The 27,285-nt window shown below is 40.6% G+C and overlaps 1 long non-coding RNA gene across 20 annotated transcripts in view; it reads right to left on the minus strand.

Moving 5' to 3' along the window:
- The window catches only part of LOC142086563 (uncharacterized), a 35,817-nt gene that overhangs the window by 4,882 nt on the left and 3,650 nt on the right, over window positions 1-27,285 (minus strand). For 9 of the 20 annotated variants that reach the window (XR_012675174.1, XR_012675173.1, XR_012675167.1 and 6 more), the window contains exons 4-6: window positions 12,881-27,090; window positions 12,462-12,568; window positions 4,869-4,984 (exon numbers count right to left, since the gene is read on the minus strand). This is a non-coding gene — a long non-coding RNA (uncharacterized LOC142086563). Of the gene's footprint in view, window positions 1-1,368; window positions 1,442-4,678; window positions 4,698-4,868; window positions 4,985-12,461; window positions 12,569-12,880; window positions 27,091-27,285 lie in introns of those variants that run through there. The other 11 variants (XR_012675175.1, XR_012675172.1, XR_012675165.1 and 8 more) reach the window with 9 other exon arrangements.

Raw genomic sequence — 27,285 nt, forward strand, 5'->3', positions numbered from 1 at the left:
ACATAATCAGTTCATCCCAACAATTTCAGAGCGAGTTAGAATAAAAGCTAGTCGCAATTTGCCTGTATGACTCCGCATGAGTACAGAAAATCTTACGGGTCCCTCCTGAGCAATACAAAAAAGCAGCTTTGGAAAAAATACGTGAAAGGTAATATAAAAACGAGATCTGATCTTCTACTGCTAGATAAAGGAGCTATGCAAGTTTCCACCTCAGCTATTAAATAACTTGCACAGCAGAACAGGACTAGTGAAATACCAGCATGCGTTTGTACAACCGCTTCTATGGTGTGATCATTACAACGGCTATGTTACTATCTAGGTCATTTAAAAATTGCACTTCAGTAAGTCTCCAAAATTAAAAAGACACACGAAGGGAAAAATGTCAAAGACAATATTGAACCTTGAAGCTTAACAGTAAGGCTGTGTTGCAGTAACTGCTCAACATAAATACTTCAAATTGTTTCCTAATTCTGTGTTTTTCTGAGAGACAGGCAATATAAAATAGTAAGAATTTCACAGTTAAAGCCTTCATGGTTAATCAGGAACTAAAAGCTAGGAAACAGAGCTGCAAACAAAACTAACCGTTATAAAATCAAATTAAAATGTTACACAAACGTTTATTTGCTAAAAAGGGTGTGTGACTTTTTGCTGAGAGAATGCAAATAAACTTCTGCCTTTCTCCTGTCTTTCGTGAGGCTTCACAATACCTCAACATGTACGGAATAAATAAGATTCTGTAACTTTTTCAGCTAAAACTTTATTTACAGAACAGCATCCACACAAGAAATCATGTTTGGAGCAAGGCCGAAACCACAAAAGAAAAAAAAAATTGACCTTTAATGACAAAGAGCTTTCCTCGCATGATCAGTTCTCTAACAAGTGAGGTTTTACAGAGACTTTCATGCAGTGCTTTCAATAGCATGAGGTTTTCTAATTTCATAATTTAGATGAACAATCTTAATGACTAAAAGTTAACCTGAGAACAGGGAAAAAAAATTACAGCTACACCCCTATTCAAGGAATGGGAGAATTTGAAAATCTAAAGGATCTCAAAGGGCTTACAGTGGAGAAAGTATACCGATTAATCCATTTTGTCTGTGGAGTTACAAAAAACCCATCCGCAAACCCACACTGTAATCCAGAAGATGGAAAGCCTCTCTGGTTACTACACTGCGATTTGTCATCTCGGGAGGACAGATGTAAATTGGAAAGAGAGAAAGAGGACCGGGGCTGTCAAGAAAAATATTGATTCGTGCTCAGCTGTCTTCTTTAAAATTTCCTCCAAACCTCCCCAGAATAGCAATTCGTGCAGGAGCAGAAGGCCCATCAGCTGTGACTTGACATTGCATCCTCTCGCCCGCGGCTCACCAGAAAGGCTGTCCATCCACCGAAGTGGCAGTTACCGTCCCACAGAAGATGCTGGCGGACCAAATGCTGTCAGCTGGGAACTCAAAGGCATAGCTATCACATGGACTGATTTCTTAAATGTGTAAAGAAAAAAGATACGTCCCCTCCTCTATATCCACAGAAAACATTTATAAATGCTACCATCAAGTAAACTGCCAAGAGAATAGACATATTATAAACTTTGGTGGCATCTGCAAATGCCTTCTGCTCTTTCCAAATGTTCCTTATGCCTCAGTTAGCAACAGCCCTACAACTTCTACCACGCTGGGAACAGTATATGTAAACGAGGAAAGGTTTCAGGTAATAGATGCCCTGCAACAGGTTTATCTTGCATTGCCTTGACATATGAACAGTGTTTTAACAGTCTAGTCAGGTAGAAGTTTGCAGAGACAATGCGAAAGTTTTATTACTATACAGGAGGCAAAGCCTAGTATTATTTTTATTTCTCTAAGATTTTCTGTAATGGCTAAATATTTAAAATATATATTCCGTAAAAAAGTACACAGAAGACACTGTGAAAACGCCATAGATTTACTCCAGTTCATTCAATCTCCGAGCAAGAACGTAAAGTCTTTTGGTCTTCTCTAACAAGCCATTGCTCAGCAAACAATCAGAGGGAAAAAGGTGTTTTATGCAGCATGACTAACACGAGCAACGGCTTCCCGCAGGCACACGTACAGTTAACCACCAGGCAGAGTCCTCTGCACAAACTGAAATATCAAATCTCTCCTGTGCCCGCTCCTTTCGAAGGTTCGAGTGATACGCTATGGAAGAACACGAGCTCCGACTGGAATAAATTCACGAGCTTTCCTCAGGTTGGTAACAGCGGTCGTAGAGGCGTTCCCCCCTCCTCGACTGCCCTTGCTAGCCCGCACCAGCAGCGTACGGCCACGCCGGCTCACGCTGCCGGGCTCCCCGTCCTGCTCGCTCGCTGTCAGACACATGCTGAACTCCCAGTAACACATCTGACAACATCATTCTTGATAAAGTCTTGATTTAAGCAAGAAGAGGAGTCTTGATGTAAGTTACCATTTCCATCAACAATAGACTAATGCACTATTACTAAGCAAACGCCTGTGGTTTGGGTCATAATCAAATACTTCCAGTGAAACAAATGACAAGCTTTGAAATGAGAGAATAATTTGAAGAAAGAGGTAGAAAATGCAATGAAGAAAATGAAATTTTAAAGCAACATTAGTCACAGGAGACGATGACTGTGGGGAGAAGATGCACCAGTCACTCATCACTGCGTGCTCGGCCTCGCTTGGTGGCAGAAAAGCTCAAGCATTCACACCAGATTGCTACTTTAAGCACTGCAGAAGAGCTATTTCAGCTTGCCACTTCCCTAAATACGTGAACATTATGTTCCTCTAGGCCCCTCATGATGTGATGGAGTAACAACCCTTAACCTATAACTGACAGGACATAAATATATTTTTATAAGCATACAGAAGCTACATGGCTTCTAGGCGCTTACAACCACCTTTTAAAAAGAAGTACTAGGAAACACTGAAAATAATATATCCAATGCCACCAGCTTCAGTAGTATAATGATAGTCCCTTTAAAATTTTTATTGGTATTCAGCATTTTAATTTGAGGAGGAATTGTGTATGTAGCTAAGCAGGTCAGCATCCCCTTTATGGATAATTCTAATGCCTCCTATCTGTTTTCACATGCTCGGCACCAGGAATAAAGCACAGCACAAACCGTGATGGTTCCTGGGAAGTTAAACAGGCATGCGAGCCCAGGACCAGCTAACAATAAATTGGTGACCGCAGCAGGGGCCGCTGCATCGCCCTCGGGAAAACCTCAGACTGGTGGGATTTTGGGTAAAAGAAGAGGAAAAAAAAAAAAAAAAAACAAAACAAACCCCAAAACCCCAGCACCTCCCCACCCCGGTGCTGGGAAACACATCGCTGACTCACCGCCGGGCAGCCCCGGCCCCGTCGGGCCTCCCCTTCCCAGCCCGCTCCAGGCAGGGAGCTGGGGAACAACTCGCCTCCACCGGCGGCTGGACCCACCACGTCTTAGCCATATGCTGAGAAAATTAATAAAGTCCATTTAAATGCTTGGTGCTCTGGGGGCTCTCTACTATCACATGTGAAACACCGTAAAACCGAACCGTTTTTAGGATTCAAATATGAAATTACCGCAGTCACAATTTGCTGCTATCGGGGTGGAGAAATAGGCAGCTGTAGGCAGAGTGCACGACCAGCAATAAATATCAGCTTCACCGTACCAGCGGTGCCGACTGTCACCGTGCCCTTCGGAAACACCCCAGACAAATTACCTACGGACCCTCCCAACCCCGGGGTACTTTTTATTGTGCTTTTGCAGGGACTTTGGTCAAGCTGTAGGCAAGCAGTGCATTTTAATAAAACACTGTTAGCTGCTTAAAGCTGCTTTGCATGAGAACAGTCTTTCCAGCAGTCCCAGCGCCTCCCGGCACAGATGTGGGGCGTGCAAGGGGAGCCGTGTCCCGGCCGTACGTGCTCGGGGTGTGATGGGCGAGAAGGGGGACCTGATATCAGCTTTGTGCTGCGGCCTCTGCCACGGACAAAATCATCCAGGTGCCGGCCCTCCGAAGAAACCGTCTGAGGTGTGGAGCACAGGATTGAGGAGGGAGCGAACAGGCAGAGAGGTCCACGCACGCACCCACACCTGACCCCTTGTCCAAGGGATTGACGGCAGCGTCAGTTGGTTACACTGTGATTTATTTCTCTCTTGATTGTAAGTATGTTAAAAGAATCAAATTATATTGCCCATCATTAGCTACTGCTTTTGAAGTGATTGTTCTGGTTAACATTTCCTTTAGGAAATAAGAGGGTGAATTAGAGGTGGCTGCAACCTATATCAAATTGAGAATGATTTAGTGCAGCAATAATACAGCTAGTAGCCCTTATCCACAGCCGCTTGCTAAGGAAGGTCCTGAAAGAAGTTTGAACTAACAAGTGGCAGTAAGAAGAGTCCGGGATTGCTTGTTCAACTATTGCTAACAATATTCCCCTGGTTAAATAAGAGAATGCATCTGAAATGGTTAAATAAGATAATGGCACTGAATAGTTACATAAGATAATGCACCTGAAATATGAGGAATAAATTCCTTATCATTTAAATGTGTCAGAGAAACCAGCTTCACACAGAGTGCCCTGGAGCATTTTTCTTTACAGACCACCAACACCAAGTTATCACGTTCAGAGAGGGGCTGCATTAGTATGCTCCACTTTTCCCATGACCTTGGTAAAGAAGTCACACCAGTCTATCCAACTTCAATGGCATTTTTCATCGCCTGTGGCATGGCACAATGGACAGCAATAGGAAAGGACAGAAATACAAGAAAATTATGTGTATCCCTCAATATGAAGGGGAAAAAAACCACAACATCATGAAAATGAGTTGCTATTCATGACAGACATTAGAATTTCACTATTGCAATGGGTGTTAAAATTAAGCTTTCTACCTGATAGTCTCAGAAAGTTTGGTCCAGAGGAGTTAGCACATCACAGGAAGGGCTGTTCCTCGAGCAGCGGTAACCACAGTGGGGTCCTTCAGCAGAGAATGCCAGGCTTGCGTTGCCTAAGGAAAAAGGACTGTGAGCATTTATATTTAAAGAACAGTGGGAATAAAATCTGGGAGACATTAGCAGCAACTGACAGAAAAAAAAGCAGTCTGTGGGTACTGGAAAAGATATAATCTGCACTGAAACCTGGCCGTGCAGGCACAGTGGCTGAATGCTCGGCTTCTCCCGCTGTGGAGCTATTTCTGGGCTTGGAAAGAAATCCTCTAGAGGGAGTCAGAAAATTGTTTAAAGGATTTTTTTCCCTTTCAGTCTGATAGTATGAAAAGACCAAGGGACCACGAGCCATTCCACAAAGAAAAATAGTAATTAAAGAACTTCGCTTCATTAAATGAGGAATATTTAGAGCACAGCAGAGGCAAAAGGCTCATAGAGCAAACAGAAACATTTACACGCGCTGGGGCAGCAAACGGCAGACCAAAGGGGAATCTGCCTCTCCAGGGAACTTCAAAGAGAGACGTTTTCACCTGTCAAAGAGAGTTGTGGAAACCAAATCCATGCAAGCCAGAAGAGCTTGCAACGACTGCCAGGGCGAGAGTGGCCAGAGCAAAGCGAGGGTGTGGGAGCGGAGGCTCAGCCCGCCAAGGTCAGGGCTGTCAGCCGGCAGAGCCGAGGACGCGCCGTTTCAGAGCTGTGTGCATCAGCACTTCCAAGTTCCTGGTTCAGCCACCAGATACAGAAGTATAGTAAATATTTAATTAGGTAGCAGTATGGCCAACATAGCATCATTGTTTGTTCAGGGAAGTATTTTAAATAATTTTAAATTGGAAAGTTATTTTAGGCCCTTGAAAAATCACAGCCGTTGTAAATCACTGGGGGAAATCCAGTTTTGTTTTTTTTTCCCCAAAAGTTATGAACAATTTCATTATATCCAGAATTTATTATCCAAGTTTGACAGGACACTTTTAACCTGTCACAAAATTCACAGTTGTGATTTCAATAACACTTTGTTGCTGTTTAACTTTATGTATGTGAGTAGTCCCACAAAAATCAATGGAAATGCATGTGTGAAAATGGGATTTCTGCTCCAGGAAAATGCTAGATTTTTTTGGTTTGTTCTTGGGAAAAAAAAAAAATGTGAATCGGGATGAAAAGTTGATATTGCAAAACTAACAAAATGGAAAACACATGGGAAAAGGAAAGTTTTCTTTTAGAGCTTCAAAACAAATTTACTAGAACATTTCTTTCACTTTGATGCCTGCATTTCAAAACAGAGAACACAGACTGGCCCAGCTACCAGTCCGCAGCATCCGAGGCACCGCTGTTGCAAGGGTGGTCCTGTGCTGGGACCAAGGGGAAGCGGCCGGCACGGGCAGCCGTCATGTACCCCCCGCGAACACCCCGGCAGCAACTCCTGCCAGCCACCGCCGCACCCGCGGGGAAGGAAACACTTCAGAGTAGCTGAGACCAAGCAGCAGTTCCCCGAGGGCAGCAGAGCTGTTCCACAGGCGGCACCTGGCTGGAACTGCTGAAATAGGAACCACCTCAAAATATCAAAAATAATAACGTCTGAAGCCTGAAAGTCAAACGAGACCCTTTAAGCTATCAAATATAGAATCAGGTGGGAAAGGCAAACCTAAACATGATTTCAGTTTTTGAAGATTTTACATTTTTTCCCCAAATGTTACTGAAAAGTCAACACATTTATTTTAAAAAACAGATGCTTTGATAGGAAACTTCTATCCAAACATTTCTGCCCATTCCAGTTTAGTCCCTAAACCAAAGCAGTGAGAGGTTCCTCTACCAGAAAAGCAGTTGGACAGAACATGGCATCCACTCCAGACAAAAGACTTTAGACTTTTTACTGCATTCCTCTCAAAATAAAATTTCTTTTTGTTGAGAGAGTTGGCAGCTCAGGCTCTGGCCTGCCTTTCGGTTAGTTAAAATACAGCTAATTTACAGAAATGTAGGCTCATCCCTTTAAAGCAAGTCTCACTCGGAGATGAATCGGGCTTGACGCCGCTGCCAGGTGGCAGCAGCAGACGGAGTACAGCAGTAGTCCCAAGGGCTAGCGATGGCAGTACTTACACGGGATTTATAGGATCGGAAAACAGAAGGAAAAGGCTAACTTTGATTATTTAATGCTGGCAATGCCACACCAGGGGCTGCAGGTTGTCACATTACTTCTGCATGCAGAGAAAAGTAAGCTTAGGGACTGGACTGTCGCAGCAGGACTCCCATCCTCTTGTTCCTCCCCATAGGCATCCAGAGAACCCCCTAACGCCACACAGCTCTTTCCCCTGCACCCAAAAATCCCCCGTCTCTGGAAGGGGAGGTTTCTTGTATGGTGTGGTTTGCAGGGGCGGAATCTGATTCAGAAATGCCTTCCCAGGAACAATCCATGTGTCTGCCTCCATGGCTTTTCAACCTCAACGGTGAATGCTCGGCTGCTAGAAGCCACGAGCCAGCCACAGGAGTTGCCCGGTTCTTCGCTGTGACAGCTCAGTACACACCTCTGCTGCCAGCATGGCGCAGGGAGCTCCCGCGCTCACCCGCCCAAGATGCCTTTCCTGGTCATCACTAGTCAAAACAGCCCCAACAATACTGATTCTACATGTAATTCTGACTTTTTACTTTTTTGACTACGGTACACTTGAAACAATCTCTGGATTGCTGCCAAGCATGCTTCTTCCTTGAAATCTATAGACCCCTACTCCCTCAAACAAAAAAAAACCAAACCAAACAAACAAAAACCCAGCAAAACCCCCACCCCCAAAGCCCCCCAAAAACCAAACCAAATAAAATCTACACCCACTTTTTACTAAAGTATCTTGTTCCAACCCCTCAGTTTCCTCTTGTTTAAGGGAAAGAATATTGTGATGCATCTTACCAAACACATTCCACCTTTGTAATACTGTATTATTAGCTAAAGAAAGAGTTTGTCTATGCACAGGTTTTGTACCAATACAACTAACTACATTTGTTTGGAAACTAATATAGTTAATTCATAAAACTTGCTAGTATCAGTGTAATTATATTAGTATAAACTTACCGATGTAGTTCATGAAATTACTTTACTATGCTTAAATGCATGCATAATTGTGCTTAAACCAGCTCTAAATTTGACAAACATATGCCTGACATTTTTAAAGCTCTAGTAAAGAGTATGTTCAAATGAACCCCTTAGAGATCTCAAATCTAAATTAGGAATCTGAGATAACAGGAACACAGAGATGGCATTAAGTTCCAGAAAATACATTCAGGCCTCAAGCCTAACAATTTGCCTAGACTCGAAATTTCTTGCAGCTCTGCTTGCTATTTGGTTTTACAAAGTGTTCTGTGTTGATAAACAGAAGAATTTGTCAGGAAACAACTGGTATTCAGAAGCTCTTAGGCAATAGGTTTACTGGGACAGAGAGGGAGTTCACAGGCAGTCCGTCACCCCCACAGCTGTTGCACCTCTGCCAGATTCCCCACTGGTATGTTCTACCTAACCATCAGAATTAATTTCCTCTTTTCCCCCCCTGCCACTTGACTATGCTGGTGGCAAAGCTGTTAATGTCTCCGAATTCCTGGCCAATCTAGGCCAAAGGAATAATGGTACAAAATACACTCTTGGAGAGCCTGCTTTGGCCAAAACAGAGATAACAAGTGGGAGAATGGAGTAAAGGTTCCATGAAGTCTGACTGAAGAGAGGACAGAGAAACAGCCAGTACCTGGCAGGGCTGACAAAGCCCAGGTTTTCCTGAATAACGCGTTGGTTCTACACTCACGAAGCGTGCTGTGTACCTTGTGGCCCTTTTCTTCTCAAAAAAACCCAGACTTAATACATTCCCAGAGTCAGGAACCCCCCAGTCACCTCATGGTGGTCAGAGCAGCTGGGAAAAACATTGGACAAAACACCCTCTCTTGAAAGTGAGCTTTGAGACCAACCGCGGAAAGCAAAAAGCCTGTGAGGTCCTCTGCTCATTGCCAGTGTGTGCCGTTCTGGGCTCCCCAGCACAAGACAGATACGGACTTGTCCTAGAGCAGGTCACGTGCAGGGCCACAAAGACGATTAAGGGACTGGAGCATCTTTCACACAAGGAGAGGCCGAGAGAGCTGGGACTCTTAAGCCTGGAGAAGAGAAGGCTCAGGGGGATCGTACCAGTGTGTATAAATACCTGATGGGAGGGAATAAAGATGAGTGAGCCAGACTGTTCTCAGCAGTGCCCAGTGACAAGAGGCAATGGGCACAAATAAAAAAAAAAATTGAAGTGTCATCTCAACACAAGAGCGAGGGTGGTCAGACACTGGAGCTCAGAGAGGAGGTATAGTCTCCAAACCTGACTTGACACGGTCCTGGACAACCTGCTGTAGTTGACCCTGCTTCAGCAAGGGGGTTGGACTAGCTGATCTCAAGAGGTCCCTTCCAACTTAAATGATTCTGTGGTATGAGTCCCATCGGTGAGTTTTATGCAATTCAGAAACTCCACTGAGGAAAAAAAATTAAAAATAATGAAAAAATCTCAAACCATTATCAAGTTCCTGTGCATTACTCAGACAAAAATAACCCAAGGGGGGACAAACACCTTCCGGTCAGCAGTGCTTCCATTAGAGAAGCCCTAGTGATTTATCTGTCAATACCAAATAGGCTAGCTATGGACTTGCAGCTGGAGAGGAGGCGGTAGTGAATGCATATAAATGTTGTGGAGCCACAAAGCAAGATCTGCGCCAGAGAAAAGTTATTCTAGACATCCTCGACTTCTCTTATTGCAGACCTACAGCACTTCCCAGTCAGGGTCAGCTGGCTGATCCCCAAACTGGCATTTGTTGCGTGAACTTTCTCAATCACAAAAGGAAAAAAAAAAAAAAAAAAAAAAAAGGCATGTTCTTCTACATCAGCCCCTTTCTCGGTGTCACTGGGTCTAGATCTATTGCTTATCTTTACACAAGCCTGCAGCAGCCGGCTTCAACTCGCCAGTGTGAGAAATGCAGTGCAGATGCACATCTCTTCCTCTTTGCTACGGCCTGGCTCTACTTTGGAGCGGGGGGGGTAATATCAAGGAAACTTATGGTATAAAACAAGAAGCATCACAGGGGTTGCTCAGTTTTGAGGTTAAGTCACAAATTTCAACTGCCCCTGATACAACTCGTACAACCCAACAAGTAATTGCCAGCCATGTGGCACACCTCCACCACAGTGAACCACGAGACGGCTTACCAGAACGATGACTACCTGTTTCAAAATGTCACCAGGCTGTTTGGCTATACCATTACTTAAAATAGCTTAATCATAATGTACCTATACACTACAGGCACTCTGCTCCCTCAACAGTGGCTAAAATGCAAAATGCTTAATGCAAATACTGGGACCCTGAGATGGGTTTCACATGTGGATGCACTCTAGGAACTCCTAGAGTTTTTTTACGCATGGTACCTTCAGGAATGAGGATCTTAAATACCTGGAAGTCTTTGGACAACACAAAGAGCCTACCGAACAGGCACGCACAGCTGAAGGGAGAGTCAGTCTGCTCAAAGAAAATATTCCAAATTGATTCATTTGGGGGAAAGATTAAAAAAGTTTGGTTTGGTTTTTTTTCAGGTTGTGAATTTTCTTTATCCTAGAAACAAAAGGTGAAGTGTAACTAGCTACATTTTGTTTAAAAGGAAAAAAAAAAGTTTCCTGCCTGCTGAGATCTTACATTGGATGCTGAGGTTTTCTCTCCCATGGGGTACGTGTAGTCAGAATCTGAGAGAGATGGTAGCAAAATTTACTCTGCAAAGGAAATTGCTTTACTACAGGTGGCTTAAAATGATCTGGTTTCTATTTATGTTCATTAACTCAAATACCTGGGGAGAAGTAATGTTGGCTGAGACTTCAAATCCTTGCCTTTTCAAGCAAGGGTTTCCAAAGCTGACAGCCCCCCATCTCTGGGTTATCCACAGTCTCCCAATAGAAAAAAAAACGTAAGCCATATTTCTGAAAAGATAAAGAGGATTTCTTTTCCATCCTGTTTTTTAAGCATCACGGAAAATATTTTTTTAAAAAATGACATTACAAACCACTTCTCCCCATTCTGCTATATGCTACAAGCAGGAACAGCAGCTTTTTGAGAAACATCCATAGAAATAACAGATCACAAAGGAATGAGAGAACTGGAAGTAACAGAAACCATGACGAAAAGGATTTTAGAGTGAAAAATTCAAAAGTTTTCTACTTACCTGATTTCCCAGCCACCAGTTGTCGTCATTCCCCAACCCCCCCAATTCTAAGGTCTGCATCTCAACCAGCTAAAAGCTATTAAATAGTCAGAGAATTAGCTTTGGACCCATGTGTATATTAGAACATCTGAAGGGAAATTAGGCAAATAATCACTTTTTATTCAGAAGCCTAACTCAATTTTAATATTAGAAGAGCACTACTTACTTCCAGTCCCACCAGTTTTCCCAGAATCTCCACCCCATTAAACTTGCTTGGCAAGATATTGACTGACAACACATTTCCCCAATGAAATGCAAGTTAAGAATCACTTGATCGTCGGCATTCTTTGGCAGACTGTTCCTGAGAGTGTTTCAGAGCTTGCTGAGGAGTCTAGGAGCTGATTAATGCTTCCTTAGGTATTACATACACCTGATCTATACTGGTAACCCCTTTTGGGGACATGAGGATGCAAAGTCACATCTGGAGAAATCTTAATGTTCCACATAGATTGCTCAATCACTCTGTTCCTTCTTTTTGCTCCTATTTCAGTGCTATGGCTAGTCACTCCTGTCACGCTCAAATCTTTTCCATCTAGTATCTGCCAAAGATCAGTATCAGTGGAATAGTAAACTCTATAGAAGGCGATTCTAAATAACATTACTTTTGGATTTTCTAACAATAACATCACAAAATAGCCAAGCCAGTTATTTCTGCTGAGGAACAACACATCTGCAAATCATGGAGCATTGGTAAAAAGAAATTTCAATACAAAAGCCTTAGGAACATACTCATATAAAATAATGTTAAATTTAAAGACAGCCAGAAATGCCTTTCTTTTATGCAAATTTCATAGCATATGAATCCCTCCTGGTCCAAACTTGTGTACACTAAGGATTTTACCTTACTAATTACTTTAATTTCTTAAAATCAAGTATAGCTAGCAAAATGTATGCTGTGCTCTATGCACATAGGCCCTAGGCAAAAGACAAAATAAAGTCTGCTTTGGGATATATGTTTACTAAATGCATGAAAGATTAACAAACTCTGTTTCTAGAAATCCAGAGATGCAGAATTCCAGAGCCAGAAACATAAGATAAGACCCTGGAAACTGCAGTGGATATGGCCAGAAAAATGTTAATGCTAACAAAGGGCTGCTATAACACATTTTTTGTTGGGCAACAAGTTAAAAGCACTTTAACACAGATGACATTCACCAGACAGTCACAGTCATCCACACAAAGAGAAGACTATTTTGTTGTTGTTTTTGGAATATCTGACTATGTCTATTAGGCAATGGTTTCATTTCAGTGCTAAGTTATGGCCATACTGACAGCCAAGTCACATATACTTACCTTGAAGCAAGAATAAATGGGAAGGTTAAAAACATTGTGGTACTTCATGGCTGTTGTTTGAAAGACAGGCTGTTGTCTAGATACAGATTTAATGTTCATTCTTCTACCTTGAAAGAAAAGCTAAAATGTATTCACTGCTATTAATGAGCAAATAAGAAGCAGGTATGATTATCACGTCAAAAAAAGCTTCATAATGCAAGCTAGTGGTAGGTCAACCCAAAACCAGTCCTTTCTATCAGCTTCACCAGATAAGCAACTGGTGTCTACTCTGCTACTGGCTATTACAGGATATTCCCTATAATTTCAGTTGTGAAATAAAAAGACGATTGGACCTCCATAACCAGCAGGTATGGGATCCGCCTCCTTCACTTGCACACTTTCCCAGTGTTAATCTCACAACAGCAGCACGTTTTCTTTACCTCAAGGTTTGGTTCTTGTGAACTCTATCTTGGGAGAGCAGGCAAGAAGGACAACGGTGCGGCTGAAGCCCACTCGCAGCACCTTCCAAGCAGCGCGATTCCACTGTCTGCACAATTGCAATTATGTTCAGGTTGTTTTACTTGGTCTGCCTAACCAGTAGTCATTTTTTTATTGTTGTTTGAGGTTCTGGATGGGGTGGCCTGGGTAACTCAAAGCCTGATTCTGAAGACTCCTCAATACATTATTGTGCTCCCTGACCTTCACTTGCTCATGAACCTACTGCATCTGAAGATGACATGGTCCAGTTTTGGTCATGGCGATACCAAGGATATGGACCCTGCTCCTTCTGCTCCACTTTCCCTCGGCACAGCTCATTCCAGTCCTCCTCTTGAAACAATATGGAAATCCTCAAAGAGTTACTGGCCTCCTGCTTAAACGATGGTACCTGTCAAAACGCAAACCTGGGCTTTTCCTCATCCTGTTGTCTTCTACTCTTCATGCAGGATGGAAATCCCTGAAAGGTACTGGTATAGGCCAGCAACAGAGGACTATTTGACTTTAGGATTACCCCACTGAACTACAACTCACTAGCAACCAACTCGTCAAGAGGAGGCACACCCTGGAAAACGATGGCATCTTGCAGGGATCTGAGATTGGAGATGATCAAAGAATCGCCAAAGAAAACTGTAAAATTAAAAAAGGGCAGGACAGATCCACTTCCACCGCAGATCACTGTGGTGAAGTGGTCTTGCCTGTATCAAAACATCACTAAAACATTAAGGATCTGACTTGCCTTAACAGAGGGATTGCCAAGGATATCAAAGAGGACACCACCGCTAAGGATCTCAAGAGCATTTCTTCCCCAATTTTCAACACTTTAACCGTCAATTAAAAACAGTGGCTTTATGAATATGTGATCAACTGTGCGGTGAATCTGTGGGTTCCCACCCTCAGTCAGGCCTCAAGTCAGCTGCAGGGGGATTCTGTCAAAACAGGATTAGGCCATGAGAAGAGGTGGCCAGAACCGAGTGAAGGAGATGGTTCTCAACAGAGGGAACAATATATGTGTACATCTAATCGAGACTTCAGGGGAGTGCCTACACTTTCAAAACACTTAATGAGCTTAATGTACCGGATTCAGTAATAAGATCTTTTGGCAGGAATCTAAAGGATACCCCTTTAAAAAAAAAAAAAACCAACAACAAACCAAAAAACCCCCAAAAGGCAAAACATGCTCTTTATAGGTACTTCGGCACTCCCGTCCCTCCTTTATTGTGGACTTTTTTTGGGTGGAGTTTACGTATTTCTGGAGAGTACAACATTGCTCTACAATTATAAAGTGAATTTGCGATAGAAGCTCTTTGTAGGGGGGAAAAAAAAATATCCCTTTGCTTAAATTCATTTCCTACCCCTAGCTTTAAGTTCCACTCATGTTTCCCTTGCATTCAGAGATGCTAAGTAAAGATATATTGTGAGTATTTACAGAAGGAAGGTGGAAAGCTGGAACAAGCTGAAGCTTAAATCAAGGGGAAGGTATTTTGCAGGTGTCTGTGAAAACCAGAAGTTGGTGAGCCACTATCTTTGTTTTAGAGGAACAAAAAGCCACCTATAGTACTTACCCCTAGCTAGTACATAATACAGCAGAATCTCTCCATTTTACCTCACAGAATAAAAAAACAAAGGTGACTTGTTTACATCATTGTATTGTCCTTGTACTAATACTTTTCCTGGTACTAGAACTTACCTTTAGTAACCTGTATGCAGAGATGTATCTTCAAATATATATGACCATGTATATCAGAGTGTTTTAGAAGTTCACAAATGTACTAATTAATACAAAACACTCAAGTCATTTGACTTCTCATTTGTATAATCACTTGTCATGAACTTGTGTGTGAATTAGATATATGCCCAGTAAAACAAGTATAGCTCATCTGCATCCACAAAAGCTCAATTTGCATGGATGGTCATTGCAAACGAGCAGATACATTTGGCATGCAGCTCTACATACCTGCACATGCTCCTTCAGCCTTTCCGTATTTTCAGATCTGATCCTGTAAGTCCACCTATTTCCTCAGATGAACACCCACCTTTCTTTATAAGCACACACACTCATTCATGCTAGCTGGCATTCCTGTGTTTTCTGATGCCTGTGGTAAGATACCCCATAACTGCCACCTGAATTTTTTTTTTGTCTGTTTTCACACAAATTGATTCAAGTTTCAAATGCCTGACTGACCTGTGGAACTGCCTCAGAAAAAAAGAGGAGGGTGGCCACAGAATTTCCACATACAGAACAAAATTTGAAAATGCAACTCTACTTGTTTTGCCCATGCTACAGTGATTTCTAGAACTCTCAACTACCAGAGAACTTAAAATGTTAATAAACCACAAACATACATTTCCTATGGCTTTCCACTCATGAGGCTGAGATAGGAAAGCAAATATTTAAGGAACAATGACAGAAAGAGTACATTTTTAAGATTACTGTAAAAACAGTAGAAGTAGACGTAAGAAAATAAACAAGGTTGTATCATTTTGTATTTTCACGAAAGAAGCCATTCATGAAGTATGGAGGAAAGAAAAAGAATGTATTTTATTCCTTCCCCATGGGGCTTTTAAATATACACAACATATCGCAAGCTCTGGGAATTTTCAAAAAGAATAATGTAGCACATAAGCAGTAATAACATTCAGAGCCTCTGAATATTTCCCTAGCTCATCTCCAAGCATACATTCCAGCGTAAAGATCTGTGCTTTGAGCTTCATTCAGAAGACACACAAAATGCTGAGGCACTTTGGACCGCTATTATCTGAAAAGTCTGACCCCGCAACAAATGACACTATAGAAGAAAGCTAAATTATCAAAACTTTATTTCAGCATTGTATGCTCAACAGGGTGTTTTGCATATCTGACTAAGCAGGCAATTTGCTGCTAGGTAAGCAAAGAATTTCTGATCCTGTTTGTACAACGCTGAACTCTAGCACACAAGAGGGTGACCTGTGAATATTCTGTGAAGCTCATTTGATTAAACTACTATTTTTGTAATAGCATTTCTGTAAAGGAAAAGCACTTCCATTTACCCAAACGTAAATTTAGCTTAAACAGAAATGGGAATACATGATCTGTATGAAAAACAAACATACAGGGCCTAGCCACCCTGTTCCTTTTTGAAGTGAAGCCTTTTTATTCTTAGCAGATGACAAATCCTTTTAGTATATTCAATATTTAATATCCACCACTTAGTCCTAGGTTTTGCTTTTGTCATATTTAAAAGAAAAGACAGTAACATGTCATTTTCCAAGGCCTAGAATAGGAGTACTGCACTCAATACGGATAGTGATTAATAACAAGAAATCCTTTCTCTCTTTTTCTACCCAGATCTTTCCTGTCCCCTCCGGCATTTTTTTTCAGTCTGAAAATCATTGTAAGATTTTGCTGGGTCCAGTATTGGCAGAGTTTGCTCCTCACCCATTGCAGCACTCTGGGATTGTGCGGATGGATGTTCAGCCACTTGGCCTGTTGACTCACTCTTCAAAGTACCATCTGATATACTTAGGCTTCATGTTGTCTCTGAGGTTCAAGATTCAGCAATGAAACCTGGATCCCTTGCATTGTAAGTGACACCCAGGATGAAACAGATCAGAACAGTTAGTAAAAATCTAATTATTCTTGTTAGCAAAGAAAAAGTCCAGAGAAGAACAGCCAAGACTATCTTAGTAACAGATCTCATGAAGTATATAGGCGCTTCACAAAAATGAAAGCTGAAAAGGGATAAAATTCCTCTGTCTACATACCTAAGGGATAATATCAGAGAAACAATGCTATTTGATCTAACAGATATTGTGACTACAAGGATACAGGCAAACCACCATGAAAAAGTTAGATGTCTTATATCTACCAAAGACTTTCGAACAGCCTCAGCATCTTTTCCAGTTCTGTTTCTAGTTCATGCCACTTCCTCGTGCTGATCACACTTCCCTCTAGGAATAGGTTTTCATTGACATATTGACCATCCAGACTGAGACCCTCATCGAGGAAAAAACTGCAGCTACTTATTGTTACTGCCACTTCCATCATATAAAGACTGGACGGAAAGAACGAGCTAAATAACTCTACAGAAAATAATCTGATGGTTGCAGAGAAATTACAAGGTGAACATGATTCATCAGTGTTTATTTATTTTGACAGCAGCATGCACTTTATGGGGATCAAAGACAAATATAACCCAGGTCGCAGCTGGAGTACAGCACCCAGCTTTGGAATGCTGTGCCTTAAGAAGAGGTGTACCTAACACAGACTATATACAGAAAGCCAGTAAGAATGATCAGATGTTCAGCAAACAACCTGCAAGGAAGGGCTGAAGAAACAGAGGAGGCTGGCCTGACAAAAAAAACCACAAAGCCTCCAAGTATTTTATTTAAAGTGTTTATCATTTAAAGTGTTTAAAAAAAAAAAACACAAACCTTTTTTACCTCTTTTTCTGTTCACGGCCTGTACAAGAAGAAATGGCTTATACTGCAGCGAGGAAGATTCAGGTGAGATGTTATGAGCAGCAAGGATGTCAAGGTACTGGAGCAAATTATTGGGGAGCAGAAATTTCAATGTTACTTACCTCCAAGAGCAGCCCACATAAACATCTGTTAGGAAGAAAGTAATGCGTAGCTAACCCTGCCCTGAAAGGAAGTATGGACTAGATGGCCTTCCATACTTATGAGTCAATGTTTGATTATTTCATATTCTATCATTATTTATTTGTTTTACTATAATGTCTATAAAGTCGAGCCACTGACTCATGCCAAGTCCTGGGATAGGATAAACATGTGAACAGAAATTCCACAATGCGCACAAAAAAAGAAATGTAAGAGGCAACAGTAGAATAGAGGTAGGGAGGCCCAAAGAAACAAGAAGATAGCATTGATAGTCCCAACGGCACATCAACAAATAACTCTGAAGACTGTTGCAGTCATCATAGTAAAGGAAAATTAAGGGTTGTTTAGGAGAAGGGGTTATTTACGGGATACTCCTCCTTGTATGAAAATAATGGTTTTAAATGCAACCGGCAGACAATGGAGGCTGGCACACTGCATCAAGTAAAACTGGTGGCTGACTAAGGCGAGGTGATAAGGCAGTGCAGGATCTGAGACAAAGAAAAAGACTTCCCATTGAAAGCAAGAAAGCAGAGCACAAGAAAGGGATGAAATATCAAATCACTACCCTGCTCTGTATGGATGTAATACATGAAGAAATTTGTCAAGTTAGAGAAAACAATATTGGAAGGAGTGATTAATTAGATGGCGAGATGTTGCGTTTTGTATGTGCAGATGGCCAAGGACCTCGTAACTGAAGATTTCATGTAGAAAGAAACATGGAAGTTTAGACAACCCTACTCAGAATTAGAGAAAATCTTATTTCAAAGATTATGCCCAATTTGAATTTGCATGATAAGCAAATAAGGCTGTTTTATCTGCCGTGACTAAGACAGTGAAGGAAGACTGGCAGAGGAAGAGAATCTCCAGTTTAACCGTGTGATGCATAAGCTGATGCCTCATTTGCAGAGACACTTTCAGAAAGACAAAATGAGATTTTCAATTGTGACAGAAAACAGAACTAGGCAACACCAGAACTGCTGGTATGACCAGTAGTTTCATGCTTATGCAAAGTGAGGGGCAAAGGAAGCAAGATGACGACTGTGGTCTTTGATTACATACAGAAAACCAGAAGAGGGACAAACATGTCACGGTAAGGAAGCATCCAGGAAGGTGAGAAAAGAACTGGTGGCAACCAGCCACAGACGCCATGGGAAAACAGAAGTCCAAGAGCATCACTGCTAGTGGCAGAAGCAAGATGACAAAGGAAATTTCTGCTTCTAACTAGTGGAGAATCTTGGTCCTCTTATTAGGGAATAAACATGTTTACGTTGGCTTTGCACCCCATTGTATGTTGCAGACTGGCCAGTGCAAATAGATTTAAGAAAATCAGACATCATAACCTCTTCTGCTGAGAGATAAAGTTCAGTTTTTGACTTGAACATCACTACAGTTGAGCCATGAATCACAACCTAATGATCTGCGAATGGACGTTACAAGACCGTATGTCTCAAGACAGAATGGTTGACTGGGCCATTTACCGAATTTAGTTGTGACGTGTTAACCCCCAACGTTCACCAGGCTTGCCCACAGAAAACACCAACACTTTGTTTTCCAGGAGACTGTTTTCACCTGGAATTTTATGAAAGGCTGAGGCACCACATAATTACTCAAGTAGTAAAATGGGGTGTATACCAGTAAACTTTGAAATGCATTACATCTATCTGGAGGGCTGGGAACAAGACAATCACATCATCATTTATATATTCCTACACAATTAAAGCAAAATCTTTTGTTCAGATCACAAGTCAGCTGTGTCAATTGAATTGCTCTGATTGAATTAATTGAATTTCAATTGCTCAAGTCTGGTTTAGAACAGTTTTGTATGACATTCAAAAGACTGAAGACTTCCTTTATAAATGGAAGTGTGTGTGGGGAGGGGCAACAAATGATTTGGCTGTTACCCAGAAAATAACAAATGCGTAATGTATTTCACTGGAGCAGCGTATCTTTCAGTAGAGGCCTCTATTTACTAGGGTGGTGCATGAAGCACTTCCTATGTTTTCGGGTCCTCTTTCCATGAGGAAGGAGGTAGGGACCCTCACTCTACAGACTACTGAAGTAAAACCAAACGCTACTTATCCAAGTCCTCCTCCACCCCTGTAGCTACGATTGTGTTAGCAGACACGAAATGTACTTGAATTACAGCTTTACAAGACAGAGTGCATGGACTACTTGTAAAACTCCTGCTTTTGCTGCCCAGAAACTCCGTACCCACCTAGGAGGGAAAACAACAGAATGGGGCCACAAGAGGATTAGGATTCTCAATTATTTCCAGAAAAACATTTATTTAATTAAATTTTAATTAAATGCCAGGCTAGATCTCATGCCTGATGTCTACCAGCAGCTTCTGTACAAACTTGCTGATTGTTCTTTATTCTCACTGCAGAAGTGGAACTGTAAGCGGCTTATAAGCCCAAACCAAAGCGCTCATGAAGCCAATGGCAACAATTCCATTAACTCTACGAGCCAGGCCACCACATCCAGTGTGTGCTCAACCTCCTATTCAGCACTAATTCATTATACTTATTCCAGTACATCACTTCCACTTCAAAGGCATCAATGGCGCAGGCATGCAAGAACCCTGCTTTGTAACTTTCTAAAATGGCCCATCTACTTTATCTTCAAAATTATTTGGTTTTGATAACAACTTCTATGCTACAGAATTTGCTTCCTTCCCCCCTCATTCTGTCTCTGAACTAAGAAAGTATCCACGTATTCTAGCCCAAGTCATGCAATTGTTAAATCAACTTTTCCTTTTCTTCCTCTATGTCTTAAAAGTAGCTGCATTGATTTTAATAACTGGGCATAAAAAATGGTAGAAGACACACCACACACTTGAAGACTAGCCTGCATGCCTAAAAGCACCGGGTACTTCTGGGTGGGCAGGAAGGGTACCTCTACCGTCAGTTAGGATTTATAAGTTGTGATCCATCTAGGTTTCCCACATGATGTACACACCGCTTACCTCAGCTCAATTTACCCATCTAGAAAATGGATGCGAGTCTTCCTCCTAGTTTGTATGTCTCATGGATATTATTCATCGTTATGAATGACTCTATGATTCTTCATAGTTACCAATCCATTGGCCGGCTTTGCCTCTGGCTCAAGGAGTTTTTGAACCATTACAAGAATTGCAAAATCCTCTTTCAGAGCGCTGGCTAAAACAGGAGTTTCATATTCTATCGCCACCGGTGATTGACCTCCAAGATTAACAATGGAATTATTTATGTAATTGGGCAAAAAAAGTGATAGATGTACAATGCACCTTACCTTTACATTAGGCAGAAAAATTAACAGGTCACAAAGAAAAGCACAGAAACTAAAGGATTATTAAGCTCTATTTGTTAACCTACTTTGGAGACTGTGAAGACCTAATTCTTGAGGAAAACCACTCTGGGATGAGCTGATTTTTTACACCAGCTGAAACTGTAGTTTTCATTATAGAACTAGAACTACTTTTGTTTCATTGGCTTCAAAAGGAGATTATTTAGATTTTTTTTAAAAATAATCAGTTTTCACCTGCTTTCCATATTGGAAAGAGGTTCGAAGAGGGCACAGGAAAAGGATTAAACTACAATTTTCAGGCTTGGGGTTTTCATTGTTTAAAAAAAAAACCAAAAAAAACCAAACCAACCACAGAACCTTCAGGCAAAAATAAATTTTGTAGAGAATCTTAATTTTTAATGGCATTTTCAAAAATGCTGCGTGACTCTCATTCCATAAACTGATAGTCATCTATGACGAAGAAAATAGGCAATATAATTGCCACAAAAAAGGTCACTTTATTAGGGCTGAGCCCCAACGCATACATATACATGCCAGACATGGAAGCTACAGAACTTCACTACTTACTGTCGCCCTGTTTGCAGTCAGGAGGTGCTTGGGAGGAGTACAGGGAGTCTCGCTCTACAGTAGAGCTCAGTCCTATAGTAGGACTACTGCAGGACTCATATTGTGCCTGAATTTAAGCCTGTAGGAATTGTACCACAGCAGTCAACAGGGGCAACAGTCAGGGATGCTTACAGAACGTTTTCATGAAATAACTAACAATCTTGCAGTAACTTCGTATACTGGAACTTCTGATTCCCTCTTTACCTCTTTCCTGAATCAAGCCACAAAAGCCTTTGCTCAAGAATGCCAAACAAGCTGTAGGGGGTAAGTTCCTAAGAAATGGGAGGTGGAAATGACTAAAGCGAAGCAACAGGCAGATGAGAGGTTGAGAAGAGCAATCCTGGCAATTCTTTGAAGAGGGTAAGGAAGACTGAATGAAATTAGGAAGGTTGTGTGTGTGTACGTATGCATCGCTGATACTCAGAACAGCTAGGAAGGAAGCCAAGTAGTCTCTTAAATAGGACAGAATAATTATTTCTACCGCACAGATGAAATTTTATGATCTGCTAATGCAGATGTTGGGGCTAGGCAGTTAAATAGACTGCTCTGACTAACAATTTTAAGTGGAAATTGCACTTACTGAGTGCTAGAAAAGTGAGTTTTGATGACACCTTAGTGAGAGAGAATAACGTTTTGAGGCTGGTATTTCAGAATTCACCCACTTCCCAGTAATTTTTTTTTTTTTAACTAGTATTTATATTAAAAGGAAGCCTGAGTCTAGTAAAACATTCCTTATCCCTTGTCCCCACAAATTTTTCAAGAGCTCCTAACTCCAAATTCCATTTTGGATCAACTCTGAAATGTTCCATTCAACATAATTGGAAACAAATACTAATAAATGAAAAGTCTGACCTGCAGTTTAAGGAATGGCAAATAGAAAGTATTATCACAGAGAGAAGTAGAAAAGTCCTATTTATTACAATACTGAAACAAATGAATTTATTACTGAAATAAAACCTTGTGTAATGAAGTGCAAAAATAGAAGGTATTATGTTTAAGGGTTGGGGTTTTTTCTTGCCTCAATTCAACAGGTTTTACTCATTATCAGAGTAATTCAGTCCCTCTGAATACCGGCCCTTTCAGTAGCATTTACAGAAAACACAAAACAAAATCTTACCACCTCCAATACCAAAATTTTAGCCCAGCCTCAACACTTTAGGAAATCCTGTGAAGCTTTGTTGTCAGTTTGAAACCTGGCAGAAATAGCTCCATCCGCGTACACTGGTCTGAAGTTGGCACATGAAACAAAGTATTACACTTCTGCTGCTCCCATCTTTATCACTTACGCTATGACCAATAGAGCATTGGACATGACAGATTTTTTTAGTACTGGCAGAAGTTACTACGGCAGCTGCACTGGTAATTATGCTAGTAAGTATGTCCCATGAATCACGTTCCTCTTGAAATCCCCTGCCCAAGAACTGTCCTCACTTTCATCTTCACTACTTAAACTGTCAGACTTCAAAGCTCCCACATCCACTGCAGCAAGTTTTGTACAATAAGCTTTCTACAGCAGGTATTTCTTATTTTGAGTGTAAGAAAGAAATGCACTCCGTTCTTTTGAAGTACTTCTGCTAAATCAAAACCTAATCATTCTGTAAAGTATAAAAACTACAAGTACATTTCCTTCCCCCACCACCCCCCTGAGAAGAGCAGAACTAGTCAAATACTCCTGAAAGTTGTCCTAGTGGAACAGTACGGCTGCTGTACTTTCAACTACGTTTACACTGCTGGTGTGCAGCCCTTGTAAAAACCTGACATCATGCTCTTGTTGCTTTAAGCAACTCAGACAAACTGCTATTAAAAAAAAAAAGGCAACCCACCTTTCTATTTATCCCAACACAGAGATTTGACAAGAATCTCCACATTTTCTAGTTTAGTTAGAGTCCTCCAAATCTCTCTTGTCATCTTCAGGAACAACTAAATCAGTCCTGCAAACTCTCTTCAATAAACTTAATTTTATACAGTTTCATTTTGATGTCATCATCCACTGTATTTTCCACCTTAGTTACAAAATACATTAACACGTATTTTTAGCTTTGAATTCTGGTATGTAACCTTCTTAAAACTTTTTGTACTAAAAATTGTCATTTTCCTTTCCTACCTCTGATTTTGTGTTTTATGCTGCCATACCACATCTGAGTTTATCAGCTTTTTTAAGGGAATTTTATCAGGAGTTTTGCAAGAATCTCTAAAGTTCTTTTCCTACTTCTGTGTTGACCCACTCACAGATCTATGACAGGCTAAAAAAAAATAATGCTGTATTTTGATTTTCTACAAACTACTCGGAAAAGCTGCATGGCCTCCTCATTTGACTTCAAAGTTATGCTATTTCTTCAATTTAGGATTTTTTCACTTTCATGATGTCCTGATTTCGGTATACACACATTTTCCCCCAAATTATCCTGAAGGTTTATCTAGCAATTAAGCTAATCCATAATATTTTTGGCTTACAATGTCTAATTAATGAGATTTTACAAAAGTTCTGAAGTTGATCAGGGACAGGACAGTTTGTAAAAGGAAGACCAACAGCAGTAAGAATGGCTGAATATTCAGTTACAAAATAAATAATATGTATTATAAGCCACTGGAACTAACCAAGCAATTGTTTTTCATTTGTTAAATCCTGTACAGTAAAATGAAGTATCAAAGCCATAAAAAGCATGTATTTGTAACGATGTCATCCTACCTTCATAATAAAATGATTAATGCCTCAGAAAAGAAATCCAAAGAAATTTGCCAGTTTACGTGAGGAATTGCCTAGTTATCTAAAGAACACTGAAGAATAAACTTAATGAATAGTCTTAAGAATCCTTTTCACAAAAAGAGACAATAGACAGTGCATCTCTTGGTTTTTTTAAAAAAAAAAAAAAACCACCACCAAAAAACCCCACAATCTCCAAAACTCATCTAAACCCTGTCCTAAAAGCGTGCCAACTACAACAACCAGTTTCGGTAGAAAATACAGAAACAACACATTTGACAAACAGAAATTGGGGGGATGGGGGGGGTGACATACTGCAAAAGACTTGCAGAAAACTATTTAAACTATTTTAAAAACTGGTGTACAAGTTATGGAAGGTTTATGGGTGTATATATTGATCAGTCCATTCCCATAGATCAGCAAAAATGTGTGAAACAATTTCTTCCCTTGGCTTGTTAATTAGGAATTTCTAGGCTCCATGGGTATGCCTGATATTGTGCAAATAAAAAGGGAAATAACACTCAATTCTGGGAAAAAAAGCCAGTTTTGAGACACATGAGATGCATTCACCTCTTCTTCTCCTAATTTGCTAACTTAAAACAGCTGCTTCCCATTCCATACATTGCTGTAAAAAAAACCCCTTTCTTCATTTCTTGTCTAAGCTTCCCAGTTGAGGATCAATCTCTTACTTGAAACACTGCTAGAAAACAGAATATTGTGACACAAATGTGGAGTATTTGCAAGCAATTAATGCAGAAACCAATGGGAATCACTCATATACCAGAGCAATTATACACAGGTCCCAGAAGCAAGCACTGAAAAACATACTGTTTTGAACTTGCCCAACTCCCTCCAAGGGCTGATTACGTTTTAAAAATGAGCAAATAACAGCAGACAAAAACCCTTCTGGGTTTAGACTTGACCACTCAGTTTACACCTTGCTATCCATTACTGGGAGAGATTTAAACAACTGAACAACAGACAGAAGGCACAGCACCAACACCCAAGCCTCTTAAAACGGTAGTAAGCTCCAGAGCTTATTCATCCAATGTCTTGAGCTCTTCTTCTTTTTTTATTCTGCCTATAGCACTCCCCTATTGATTTTAAGGGTCTCAAAGTGTAAATTTGTGCTGTCAGAAAATTCATATAGTTTCCCAATGCTCATTTTTGTCCCTTTTCCCCAGAATTCCTGGATACCAGCAATCAATACTGCTCTAAATTCCCCTTAATGACCAACACTCCAGCTATGCTGGGGGGTGGGGAAGTTAAGGGCGGGAAGAAGGACAATTTAAGAACGGAATTTTCTCTTTCCAGTTACCGTATCTACATACACAGAAATGACTGAAGAAGATGTTACAGAAAACATGAAGGAATGCATTGTCTAGATGCAGCAAGGACAAACAAGATACCAGCAGATCTACAAAGGAGTGTTATAAGCCACAAAAAACAATCAGCAGCTCATTTCAGCAAACGCTCAGCTACCCAGCAATTTTACAGACATAGAACACAGTAGGATTTCACACATGATGCATATGCTTAACGTATAGGAGCCCTTCACACAAAACTTGTGTAATGTAAGCCTGCAGTATTCATGTTAAAAAAAAAATTAAAAAAATAAAAGGGAAAGAAAAGAAACATGGAGAACCACCCATAACAAAATATAAACTGCGGATGAAATCATCTAATTGGCCAAATTGCAGTTACATTAAATAGTTTTTAAGGCTAGATCAGAAAATACCTGAAAGATAATCATATAGAAGTGCATGAGACCCTAACTCAGGCTCAGCAGTAACTGAAGTTTCTATAGTGAGTGGTTTTAATATTTTAGATTTTGGCCCAGGATTCTGACATATGATCATGCAAACCCATATTTAGCTTTTCAGGAAATCTAGTACAGTTAACAACAGGTTACTTTGAGCAATCAAGAAATTGGACAAATATGTGAACCGTGTACAAAAATCAAACATTAACTGTAGCGATTACAGTGATTACTCACAATATTAACTTCTTTGTACTTGAGCTTTGAAAACCAGAACATACAGATAAGAAGGGAGAATATTTTGATCTTCCAACGGGAGACTGACCAGGGATCCTACAGAGCAGTTTCCCACCATCGTAAGCAGGGCTCAGACCACTTTTGCTGCTCCGCTATGTTAAGGACTCCGACAAGACAGGATTCCATACATTGTGTCAGTACGCAGTATTTCTAATCAATGACATCTATAACAGATAGTTGACAGCTTTATTCATAGAAACACATAATAAAAATTCCCCGACTAAGACTTAGTATTGCTTCATCAAAATGTAAGAGTTTCTTCCTTTATTACAAAGAGAACAAAACCGGATCCTTAGCTTAAATGGCATAATCATATCCATTTTTAAAGCTGATTTACTTTTTTCGTATCCTAAAAGTATTAGTCAGTCGAGTGACCAGATTTTTTTTTGTTGCTGTTTGTTTAAGAAAATCTGTACTCTGCAAAGATGTTATTTAAAATTTATTTACCATTGTGATAGGATGTTTAGATATTTGGCCTGTGGAACATTTCCATTCATTTTTAGTTCTCCAAACAGTTCTCAAGACTTCTCAAACCCTTGCAATACAAACAGCGTGCACATGAATGGGGCAGAGGGGAAACCAACAGGTTTAAACATTTAATTTTGGTTTTGAACTTTGAATAAGTTTCCCCCAATTGTTTGGAGGGGGGCATTTTTTACAACTTTATATAATTAGAACACACAACACATTCTTCCTTCTGAGAAAACAAAGGAAAAAGGAAAAGTATCTCTGTATTCTCAGAAACTTTTTTTAAAAATATTTTGTTGGTTTAGTTAGTACTTATAGACACTTTGTTTCCACGATAAAAGTTCTTTTCCAAAGGTCTTCACCTGTGCCATGAAAACAAATTCCAGACCAAACCTTCCTTTGTGAAGCCTCAGCCCAGGGGCCACCTTTGTTCATACCTGTAAAGGAGAATTTAAAACAGAGCTAAAATAAAATTCACCCTGATCCTGAAGTCCTAAACACTTTGTAAAGTTTATATTCTAAAACTACTGCAGTAACTTCAATTATGTTGAAACCAGTGCCACAGAACAATAAATCAAATGACTTGTCCATGCCACAGACAAAACCGAAATCCAACGGCTCTAACAGCGAAA

Source organism: Calonectris borealis, chromosome 11 (assembly GCF_964195595.1).
Source record: "Calonectris borealis chromosome 11, bCalBor7.hap1.2, whole genome shotgun sequence".
Classification (NCBI taxonomy): domain Eukaryota; kingdom Metazoa; phylum Chordata; class Aves; order Procellariiformes; family Procellariidae; genus Calonectris; species Calonectris borealis.